Consider the following 12,795-nt stretch of genomic DNA (forward strand, 5'->3'; position numbering starts at 1 on the left):
TTCAGCCCAAACCTTTCATTTTAAGGCCAGTCAGCCTCCCAGAAGCATTAGCCCTCCGGCTGGTTCAAAGGTGGGTATGTTTTGCCAAGGGACCAGGTGAGATTTATTTGGAAAGCAATAAAACTCTGTTTTTCCCTCACTGACACTTTCCAAAGTCCAACAAATCATCAGTCTCACCAGTGATGAAATACTTCAGCTGTTCCAGTCTCCGCACCTTCATGGCTCAATATCGTTTCAGAACAAAGATTTAGTCAACACTAATTAACTACTCAGCATGTGTTACTTTCCAAGGAAGTAGCACCTGGCTATTTCCAAGGTTGTTTGTAAAGAGCGGGTGGTGCATGGAAGACATCTGTTCAACCTGAAGAGTGCACTCAGCTACCTAAGTGATGCAAGTTCTCCCAGACTCTCGCTCGTTGCCGCTCTTCTCTCTGCTGTTGAGATCTCAAGCTGTCACTCTCAGCAGCCTGAGCAGTGGATTGGCCAGACTCCCTTTATCTCAACATCTCCTCAGGCATCAGGATGGTAAAACCATGTAAAATGAAAGAAATCTGGCCTGAGAGCTGCTGAAGGAAAAGAGTCCAAAAGAAACAAAAACCAAAACATGTCAATCACAGTAGGTTGAAAGACATTTTAGATGGAGGGAAAGATAAGGCTACCCTTGTAGTGGCAATTTGAACAGCCATTTGGGATTTATCATTTGAATTCCATCTCCCCCATTGAACTTGACAAAACAGTTTATAATCTTCCACTTTTGGAACTTGATCCTGTAGTGAACCATGCAGGGTAAGATGATCCGGGGGAGTAAAGATGCTGAGCTATGGGCAAGGAAATTAACTCTTTTATGAAAGGGTTGCCTTTGAGATTTTACAACTTCCACGGTATTGTATGATAGCTAAAGCCAAGTAATCCTTTATTCCCTATATTTTACTGTTGGATTAGGTCCTTATCTTCTTTTATTATTTAATTATCATTAGATCTTTTCATAAGAGCTTGACTGAAAAATCTAGCTGCATTTATCTTCTCTGTGTGTTTTCTGTTTTCAGTTAAATTATTGTTCCCATCTGGGAATCTGGGTTGCACATAATGCATGTTGTCTTTGCTTGATTACCCTTAGTTCTGAGAGTTAAATAAGGCCATGTTCTTATTCGTTCAATCAGTGGTATGAGCACTTACATGTGATGGAGCTCTGTACTAAGCCCATGGGGAGAGTACAGTAGAGAAGCTAGATGTCCTGTCCTCAGTGACTTTATTTTTACTGTTGGAATGATTCTAGTGAGGATCCTTCCCAACAAACTACTGAGGAACATTGTCAATTGTGCACTATCTGAATTGAAATGTGCCTTCAGTACAAAATGCAACACTTTAGGTATGATCTTGGCAGAATGACAGATACAGAAAAAGTGCAGAAAACAACACCGAGACTTCTATATTATTTTCACTGATTTTACAACAGCAATTGAAATTACCAAAAACCAGAGTTCTAACAATTGCTAAAGAGATTTGGCTGCCCTGAGATATTCACCAAATCCTTTGGCTACTCCCTGATGGTGAAGGTAAAATCGTTTTTTTGTTTTTGGCAGGGGGGTTGTGATATCCCTAAGTGCTACTATGTGCCAGACAATGTACTGAGCACTGGAGTAGATATGAGCAATTCAGGTTGGAAAAAGTCCATGTCTCACAGTGGGTTCATGGTCTTAGTCCCCATTTTACAGACAAGGTAATTTGGACTAAGAGAAGTTAAGTTATTTGCCCAAGGTTCCACAGCAGACATGTGGAGGTAGCAAGACAAGAACTCAGGTCCTCTGACTCCCATGTCTATGCTTTCCCCACTAAGCCACAATGCTTCTCAACCGGCCTAATAATCAACTGAGTCAGAGGTGAAGGTGACCTATCTGAGTCTTCCTCCATCACTGTTGGAATGATGGAGATTTTTGTGGTAAATCAAATTCTGGTCACCCTATTCTAGGCCACATACTTGAGAATGTAACCAAAGATCCAGAAGTTGGAATAAGAATAGGCTTTGTTCCATTAAGAAACTCTTCTAGTTTAATAAGATATACAAGCATTATTCTAAGCCTCTGAGATGGTGGTAAACTCCTTGTGAGTAAGGAATATATCTACCAACTCTATCACATTGTACTCTTCCAAATGCTAAGTACAGTCCTCAGCATGCAGTAAGCGCTCAATAAATACCATCGATTGGTTGATTGGTTCTTGAACTGCTAATTCTCTTGTCTTGTACTCTCTTAAGTGCTTAGTTCAGTGCTCTGCATATAATAAGTGCTTAATAAATATAATTTGACTGACTGTTACCTAGAGTTGATTATAGTATTAAGGCATGCAGATGTGCAAATGAAGAAATACAAATCTCACTGCAAATTTGGCGTGATGCTGCTGTGAACTAGGAATATTTCTGAAGAAAATCCCAAAATTTTGTCCTAACAAGTTGTCATGTCCTCTTTTCTGCTCACCTGATGATGTAGTGGATAGATCACGGGTCTGAGAGTCAGAAAGTCATGGGTTCTAATTCCGACTCTGCCACTTGTCTCCTGTGTGACCTTGGATGAGTCACTTCACTTCTCTGCACCTCAGTTACCTCATTTCTAAAATGGGGATTGAGACTGTGAGCCCCATGTGGGAGGAGGGACTGTGTCCAACCTGATTTGCTTGTATCCACCCCAGTGCTCAGCACAGTGCCTGGCACACAGTAAGCACTTAACAACTACTACAATTAGTATTGTTATTACTCATCCCTCCACATATATTTATATTCTACAACTTCTTCCTATTGGAGATTTATTTCAGTATCCATCTTTCCATAGTTGATCAGAGAAGCAGCGTGGCTTAATGGATAAAGCACAAACCTGGGAGTCAGAAGGGCCTGGGAGTCAAGGGTTCTCATCCCGACTCTGCCACATGTCTGCTGTGTGACCTTGGGCAAGTCACAGAACTTCTCTGGGCCTCAGTTCCCTCATGTGTAAAATGGGGATTAAGATTAACTTGTATCTACCCCAATGCTCAGAACAGTGCTTGGCACAGAGTAAGTGCTTAACAAGTACCATAATAATAACAGTAATAATAGTAAGCAGGGATCACATCTACTGATTCTCTTGTACTCTCCCAAAGGCTTCTTACGGTGTTCTCCACAGAGTAGGCAAATAAATCATTGGAAGAGCATGCTAGAATTAGTACACATGATCCCAATCCTCAAGGAGTATACAATCTAGCAGGGAATACAGATGCTAAAATAAATTCCAGTCATCTGTATTTTTTATCATCTGAGAGGTTTGGTTCAGAGGATAAAAGCAGCCCCTAATTGAAATGAAAGTCAACTTGTGTAAACAAGTCCTGATGAAGCAAAGCAAACCTTTATCTGCCCGAATCTGGACATTCTGTTAGTCTTCTCCTGTCAAGGTCTTCTCCTGAAACTTTCTGTAGCATCACAGCTGAAAAACTGCTATTCCTTTAGGACTAGAAGCTTTTTTTTTTAAATTCAGCTGCAAAAATATAGCAGCTGGAGCTTCTAGCAGATGTTTTCTCACCTCATTTATAGACGATATTCCCCGGGTTATAGCCATCTGCCACATAACACTCTGTATTGTTTGGTGTCTTAGTTGATCTGTATGGGAAACTGCCCTGATTGTGAAGATATCCTGACATAATAATAATTATAATATTAATGATGTTGGTATTTGTTAAGTGCTTACTATGTGCAGAGTACTGTTCTAAGCACTGGGATAGATACAGGGTAATCAGGATGTCCCAAGTGAGGCTCACAGTCTTAATTCCCATTTTACAGATTGGGGAACTGAGGCAGAGAGAAGTTAAATGACTTGCCCACAGTAACACAGCTGACAAGTGGCAGAGCCTGGATTCGAACCCATGATCTCTGACTCCCAAGACTGGGCTCTTTCCACTGAGCCACGTTGCTTCCCAAAAGTAGTTGTTCTACTGAAGAGAAGCAGCATACTCTAGGGGAATAATAATGTAGGTATTTGTTAAGCACTTACTATGTGCCAAGCACTGTTCTAAGCGCTGGGGTAGATACAGCGTAATCAGGTTGTCCCACATGAGGCTCACAGTCTTAACCCCCATTTTACAGATGAGGTAACTGAGGCACAGAGAAGTTAAGTGACTTGCCCACAGTCACACAGCTGACAAGTGGCAGAGCCGGGATTTGAACTCATGACCTCTGACTCCCAAGGCCAGGCTCTTTCCACTGGGTTCTAATTCTGATTTTCCACCACTTTCCTGTAGTGTGAACTTGTGCAAATCACTTAACTCCTTTGTGTCCTAATCTGTGAAATGGAGATTCACTATTTGTTCTACTTCCAATTTTGACTGTGAGCCCAGTGTGCGACAGAGATTGTTTCTGGCCTGATTACCTTGTCCCTACTCCAGTGTTTAGAATAGCAGCATGGCAAATAGTAAGCATTTAACATTATTATCATTGTTGTTATTTTATTTATCATTAATAAGTGAGTAGCGAATCTAAGTTAGAATTGGAAAATGAAGATAGTGATGTGCTAATGCATCTTGTTCAGAAGAATCATTGTTCAATAGGGGACTCATTCAGCTTCAGCAACCCAGTGAATCATTGCCAGATGCTGAAACTGATGATCTTTGAGATGAAAATATGGTTCATAAGTTACCTAGAAAGCAGATTAATTTAAAAAATTGATTGATGAAAACCTTAATGGAGGGAACATTTCACAGGCACACAGAGGTGTTGTGGAGTTAGCCCACTCAAAGTGCTTTCTGAACTAAAGAAGGGCTGTTCAATCTAAATTGGACAAATTCTTGCATAAAGTTGAAAATCAATGGAAAATACCAGGAGACATGAATTAATTTACAAATTGTGGGAGGAAGAGGAACGATGGGGTAGCCCAGTAGAAAGAACATGGGTCTGGGAGTCAAAGGGTCCAGGTTCTAATCCCAACTATCTCACTTGCCTGCCATGTAACCTTGGGCAGTCACTTAACTTCTCTGTGAATCAGTTTCCTCATCTGCAGAATGGGCATTTAATATCTGCTCTCCCTCCTCCTTAGGCTGTGAACAGTCTGTGGGATGGGAATTGGGTCAGACTCAATTATCCTTCATCTACCATAGGTACTTAGTACAGTGCTTGTCACGTAATAATAATAATGGTATTTGTTAAGTGCTTACTATGTGTGAAGCACTGTTCTAAGTGTTGGGGGGGGATAGAAGGTGATCAGGTTGTCCCACATGGGGCTCACAGTCTTAATCCCCATTTTACAGATGAGGGAACTGAGGCACAAAGCAATTAAGTTGTTGGTATTTGTTAAGCGCTTACTATGTGCCGAGCACTGTTCTAAGCACTGGAGTAGACACAGGGGAATCAGGATGTCCCACATGGGGCTCATCACAGTCTTAATCCCCATTTTACAGATGAGGTAACGGAGGCACAGAGAAGTTAAGTGACTTGCCCACAGTCACACAGCTGACAAGTGGCAGAGCTGGGATTCGAATTCATGACCTCTGACTCCAAAGCCCGTGCTCTTTCCACTGAGCCATGCAATTAAGAGACTTGCTCAAAGTCACACCGCTGACAAGTGGTGGAGCTGGGATTAGAACCCGTGACCTCTGACTTCCAAGCCCGTGCTCTTTCCACTGAGCCATGGTAAATGCCATTATTAATAGATGATAGCAGGAATAAGATTAATAAATGAGTAAAGTATATAGGTCAATCTAGAACGGCTGTATGGTTAAGAAGACCTGGACAGGTAATTTGACTGGGAAATACTTCCTCAAGAGGGTTATAATAAATAACTGCGGTATTTGTTAAGCACTTAGTATATGCCAAGCACCATATTAAGCTCTGGAGTAGATAGGGGATGATGAGATCAGACACAGTCTCAGTAGGGGGAAGCTATTTATTTAATTCCCATTTTACAAATGAGGAAATTAACAGACATATAATTTCAATGACTTTCCCAAGGTCATACATCACCCAAATGGTGTCTATCTTCCCCATTAGATTGCAAGCTCTTCGAAGGCAGGAATTGTGTCTCCCAACTCGATTGTACCCTCCCAAACACTCAGGACAAGGCTTTGCACACTGCTAGTGTTCAACAAATATCACTCATTGCCTTATGGATTGGTCGGGTTGAGGTTAAAACCTAAGACCTCTGAATTCCAGACCCACGTCTCTCCGCTAGTCTATGCTACTTCCATTATCCCGATCGTGAAACGGTTGTTTGTCATAAAACAAGAGTATTTTCTTAATGCCAAAAGTCTAATCTGTACAATTGACACTTTACAGTGTAGTGTTTTTTTTATTCAAGACATAAATCCCTGCTTCAAGTTTAACTTTCCTTAAATCAGCGTGCAAAATTTCTTTCCTGAAAAAGTACTTCCATCTGTCATTTCACTCCGGTCTTCCAGGCCCTTCCAACGCTATCGTGTTGGCTCACCGTTCCTGACTCCATTCTGTCTGAGCACTAATGACAGTCTTGTTCTAGCTTCATTTCTCCAGGCAGGTCTCCCGTTCTTCACCGAAGATGGCCCTCTGATGGAGAGTCCAAATCAAGGCATTTTCCCCAAGCTGGTAAGCCCCAACAAGTGGAAGAGAGATGCTATTCAAACCACCTATCTTATTTATTTTGTTAATGACATGTATATCTCTATGATTCTATTTATCTATGTTTTGCTTTGTTCTGTTTTGCTTTGCTGTCTGTCTCCCCCATTTAGACTGTGAGCCTGGCATCGGGCAGGGATTGTCTCTGTGCCGAATTGTACGTTCCATGCGCTTAGTACGGTGCTCTGCACATAGTAAGTGCTCAATAAATACTATTGAATGAATCAACTGAGAGATTCAACCAATCAATAAATCAGAGCTATTTGTTGAACGTCTACTGTAGTGCTTACTCTGCTCAGGTGAGACAGACATCAGAGTTTATTTTCCAGTATCCTTTCACTAGGTTTTCCCTGGCTAGCTCTTATTCATTCAGTCAGTCAGTCAGTCAGTCGTATTTATTGAGTGCTTACTGTGTGCAGAGCACTGTCCTAAGCAGTTGGAAAGTACAATTCAGCAACAAATAGAGACAATCCCTACCCAACAACTTTCTTTTTGCTCCCCAGGGATGCTTTCCTACCATTTCCTCGCCTTCCCCACCCCCCGCCACATAATAATAATAATGTTGGTATTCGTTAAGCACTTACTATGTGCCAAGCACTGTTCTAAGTACTGGGGGAGGTACAAGGTAAACATGTTGTCCCCCGTAGGGCTCACAGTCTTAATCCCCATTTTACAGATGAGGTAACTGAGGCACAGAGAAGTTAAGTGACTTGCCCAAAGTCACACAGCTGACAAGTGGCAGAGCTGGGATTAGAACCCATAACCTCTGATTCCCAGACCTGGGCTCTTTCCACTAAGCCACGCTGGTTCTGTAATACCTCTTTCTCTTCCTTTGAAGCCCATAACACCCAATTCTATCACCCACTTCAATTACTAGTCAAGGTCAGCTACCTGCCCCACAGCTTTCTGGCTCTTTTGTAATGAAAGCTTCAGTATGCTGTTTTTAAGCCAGATAACTTCCTCAAGATCTGATAATGGGGGTGGGGGTTAAGAGGGAATGATCTTTGACCTTAGTACTTTTATAGTTGGCCCAAATAGCTATGATGGCCTCAAAAAATCTGCTAAAGAATATGATTTCTCTGGACTCGCTTCAGTGTTTACTTTGGGCAAAACACTGTAATAAGGGCTTGGGAGAGTACAATATGACAACAAACAGATACATTCCCTTCTGGGTTTTCTATACATCTCAATCTGTGACCTTTGGACACAATATTCTCCCCATTCCCAACTCCACCACACTTCTGTACAGATCTTTAAATACTATATTATTAATTAATTATTTTTTCATATTAATGTCTGTCCCCCACTCTAGACTGTAAGATCATTCTGGGAAGGGATTGTATTTGCTACTTCTGTTGTATTGTACTTTCCCAAGTGTTTAGTACAGTGTTCTGTAAGTGCTCAATAAATATAATTGATTGACTGATTGTGGTCTTTTGAAATTAAGTGATAGAGTATGAGTATATTAGAATATACATTATATAGTATAATGATAATGATAATAATGTTGGCATTTATTAAATGCTATGTGCAGAGCACTGTTCTAAGCGCTGGGGTAGATACAGGGTAGTCAGGTTGTCCCACATGAGGCTCACAGTTAATCCCCATTTTACAGATGAGGTAACTGAGGCACAGAGAAGTGAAGTGACTTGCCCAAAGTCACACAGCTGACAAGTGGCAGAGCTGGGATTCGAATCCATGACCTCTGACTCCCAAGCCTGGGCTATTTCTACTGATCCATGCTGCTTCTCCTAATATGTTTCTTATAATATGTATAACATATTAAAGTGTAAGTGCATAAACCAATTTTTCTTTGCATTTTCCCAAATTTAATACTTTTTTCTAGTAAATTTTTAACTTTTTCTCTAAATCTAGCCTTTGAAAGCCATGCCTTGGTATACCACCCTGATTGACTTAGTCCTTAAAGATGGTTATAGAGAGGCCAGAGCACCCTTGTTCTTTCGATTATTCGGTCAGTGATCTTCAGCGATCGGTTGATTGAGAAGCGGAGTGGCTTATTGGAAAGAGCATGAATTCGGGATTCAGAAAACATGGGTCCTAATCCCGCCTCCGCCACTTGTTTGCTGTGTGACTTTGGACAAGTCACTTCACTTCTCTGTGCCTCAATTACCTCATCTGTAAAATAGGGATTAAGACTGTGAGCCCCATGTGGGACATGGATTGGGTCCAACCTGATTAGCTTGCATCTATCCCAAAGCTTAGAACAGTGCTTGACACATAGTAAGCGCTTAACATGCCGGTATTGTTATTATTCATAATATTGTTCTCAGGGATGTAGTTCATCTTGCATAAAGTCATTTTCATGGGGTCCAGATTTGTTGTACTGTAACTGATTTAGGCTCTCGGAGCCTCTTTGCCCCTACATAAAGACCCAAGCTTCCAGTGACTGGGCTGGGGAAGGGCCATCTTCCAGGATGCTTGTACCACTCAGACCTCTGAGCTCACTTGGGAACCAGGCAGCTCTCTAAGATGAGCCCCAGGTCTTAATTAACTCCTGGACTGGGCTGGGGCAGCGGAAAACTAGGCCTGCCACGAAGATTGGCAGTTGATCTTACTCACATGGATGGTCTGTTTAAAATATTTGTTCGGTAATCATGGTTATGGCAAATTCAATTACCAGAGCATTTCTTTACACGGTATAAACACCCTGCAGAAGCATGAGAGATCTCATAATAAAAGGCCAAATTCGGTCTAAGCGTGGTATTGTCCACTGAGTCCTTTTCCAACACGAAGTTGGACCCCTTTATATTCTGATGACCGCACAGGCGTGTGGGCCTATGGCACAAATTTTTAGGAGTTTTTGTCTTATACATAAAACAGACTGAAATTTCCCCTTTTATAAAGCAATTCAATACCAGAGCATTTCAATGACATCACTTCTACCGAAAAGGGAGGGCCATTTATTAAAGAGGGCAGTAACCTAAGGACCAGCGGTCAGTGTTTGGTTATTGGCCTCGTGGGTAAAGGAGGTTCTGGAAAGTTGGAAGAGGAAAGTATAAAAAAATTTCAAATGGTGGTCACATGACCTGGTTCTAGTTCTAGCTCTGCCTGGTCTCCAGTGACTTGGGTCTTTGGGTTTAATCTCTCTAAGTGACTTAATTTTGTGACTTAATCTCTCTGGGTCCCTAAAGTGGGAATGAGATACACATTCATCCTACCTCTTACCCTGCTAGACCCGTATAGGACATGGACGATGATTATCGTCCATCTATCTCAACATTTTGGCACATAGTAAACATCCGTTTAAATACCATAATGAAGAATTTGTCCTAATTTTGACTTATTGTACAAGTTTCCAGAAAATAATTCTAAAACTTAACATTTTGTTTGTAGAAGATACTACTGTTTAGGATGTGAACATTTTCTCTGATCTATTAGCATAAGAAGTGTGCTTCTGTGAGAGCTGAGGACCAGGGACCCTTCTAATTCTCACCTCTGCATACATTCCCAGAGTTTAGCACAATGCTCTGCACATAATGAGTGCTTCATAAATGCTATTACTACTACCTCCAAGGGGGGAGAATGGGTGATTGATGATATAGAGAAACTGGAAAATAATGGAAAGTCAGATGACCTTGGGCAAGCCACTTCACTTCTCTGGGCCTCAGTTACCTCATCTGTAAAATTAAGACTATGAGTCCCACATGGGACAACTTGATTACCCTGTATTTACCCCAGCGCTTAGAACAGTGCTAGGCACGTAGTAAGCACTTAATAAATATCGTCATTATTAAAGTCTCTTACCAGAGGACACCTGAAACATGCAAACTGTCTTTTGAAAAGAAAGGATTTTCACTCTTTTCTTAATTCTTCTTTCAAGCTTCATACCAGCAAATTGGTAATGAGCACTGGTGATACCTCTGCCCTCTGTGTAGAGCGGAGACCAGCTGTGATACTCTTGATTCGGCACCGCCGGTTAGCATAATACCAGGAAACAATCCTCCCTTGTGCACCAATCGTTTAAGAAGCAAGGGCAATAAACTACATTTTCATAATAGTCTTTTCATGATTCTATTCTTTTAAAACTTTTCCCCCCAAAGCAGATGATGAGAAACCCAAATTGCCTGGAGCTCTTGTTAATGAGAATGTGTTACTCCACTGGCCTGGGACAAGCAAGCCTTCTGGATCCAGAAACAGTGCCTGGGGGCTTCTAATAACCTGCACAAGAGCCGCTTTCTTCAGCGACTCAATCCGAAGGGGGGAAATTTCCAAGTGCTCTAATTTCTCTTATAGTAGGGCTATTTGCTATGTTTTTGCTCTTAAATGATTTCATAATGTTGTCTCTGGAGGTGAATCTTTAAAGTATTCTAAAGCATGTGGGGTAAGTTCTTTTTCACAACACACCTAACTCTCCTGTGCTCACAACTTCTAGGAAGCGGCGGGTGGTGATGGTTGGTGGTGGGGGGAGTCTTTGGGGGCACTAAATCCCTCCTGGTGGTCGCTCAGGCTGTTAAAAAATTGACTGTGGCTTTTGTGGGTAGAACAGCACTAAGCAGGTGTTCTAAGCCTGGCTTGGGCACCACCCAGTACCCAGTGGGCTTCCCCAGAAAGTTAGCACCCTAGATGGGGGCTTTCCTGGGCCACCTTGTTCATACATTCTTAATCTAATAAATAATAATAGCAATGTTGGTATCTGTTAAGCACTTACTATGTGCAAAGCACTGTTCTAAGCACTGAGGTAGATTCAGGGTAATCAGGTTGTCCCACGTGAGGCTCACAGTCTTAATCCCTATTTTACAGATGAGGAAACTGAGGCCCAGAGAAGTGAAGTGACTTGCCCACAGTCACACAGCTGACAAGTGGCAGAGGCGGGATTCGAACCCATGACTTCTGACTCCCGAGCCCGTGCTCTTTCCACTGAGCCACTCTGCTTCTCTAATCTGCCACCGTCAATCTTCAAAAGCAGAAAAGAGTCATTTTTATCAGTTGTCGCTCCCCCTGGAAGAACGTCCCATGGTGTAGAATAGTTTGGGGACATCCCAGGAATAAATCCAGAGAAGCAGGAAGCTTGTAGTGGCCAGGGAATGCCTCCGTTTGTCATTGCACTGTACTGTCCCAAGAGCTTAGTTCAGTGCTCTGCACACAGTAAGTGCTCAATAAATACGATTGAATGAATGAATGAAGCAGTGGGGTCTTGTGGATAGATCACAGGCCTGAAAGTCAGAAGGACCTGAGTTCTAATCCTGCTCTGCCTCTTGTTTGCTGTATGACCTTAGGCAAGTCACTTCACTTCTCTGGGTTTCAGTTACTTCATCTATAAAATGGCCTTAAGAGTGGGAGCCTTAAGTGGGACGGGGACTGTGTCCAATCTGATTAACTTGTATCTATCCCAGCACTTATTACAGTATCTGGCACTTAGAAAGTGCTTAACAAAAACCATAAAATTAAAAAAAAACTTTCTAAAACTGGTAACTCTCTGACTCCAAGGTTCTCTCCAAACTCCTCTAAGATCCCTTTAGGAAAAAACATGAGCCTGGGAGTCAGGGTACCTGAGTCATAATCCTGCTTCCCAAATGCCTGCTGAGTGGTTTGGGGCAAGTCATTTAACTCTTCTGTGACTCAGTTTTCTCATCAGTAAACTGGGGATAAAATATCCATTCTCTCTCCCTCTTTGTCTGTGAGCCCCATGTGGGAGAGGAACTATGTTTGACCTGTTCATCTTGTATATACTCCAGTGCTTAGTAAGGTGCTTGGCATAAAGTAAATGCTTCACATTATTATTATTATCCTCTCCTGTCAATCCATCAATCAGCAATATTTAGTGAGCCCCCTACTGTGTGCAGAGCACTGTAATAAGCACTTTGGAAGGGAGTTAGTAGATAGGATCCTTCCCCTTAAGAAGCTGGTCGTTGTTTGGTCAAATACTCCTTATCTCCACACATAGGGGTTCAATAAATAATATTGATTGATCGTTTGATTGCTTCTAATATTCTTGTTTTGTCTACTGTCTATAGTCATTTCCTTGCAGTGGCTTCCAGTAAACCCAATTACTTCAGTCTCAAGCAAGGTGGAAGGGGGATATGCATTTCAGCTTTTCTTTAAAATATTTCTCTCCCTTATAGGTGAGTAGCTTCTTCAGTATTCTGTTGTCCATTTATTGACCTCATATGTGCCAGCTAGTGCCAGTTAGCCGACTACATGCCAGAACCTGTTGGACTATGTGAATTCCCATA

This window comes from Ornithorhynchus anatinus, chromosome 2 (assembly GCF_004115215.2).
Source record: "Ornithorhynchus anatinus isolate Pmale09 chromosome 2, mOrnAna1.pri.v4, whole genome shotgun sequence".
NCBI lineage: Eukaryota > Metazoa > Chordata > Mammalia > Monotremata > Ornithorhynchidae > Ornithorhynchus > Ornithorhynchus anatinus.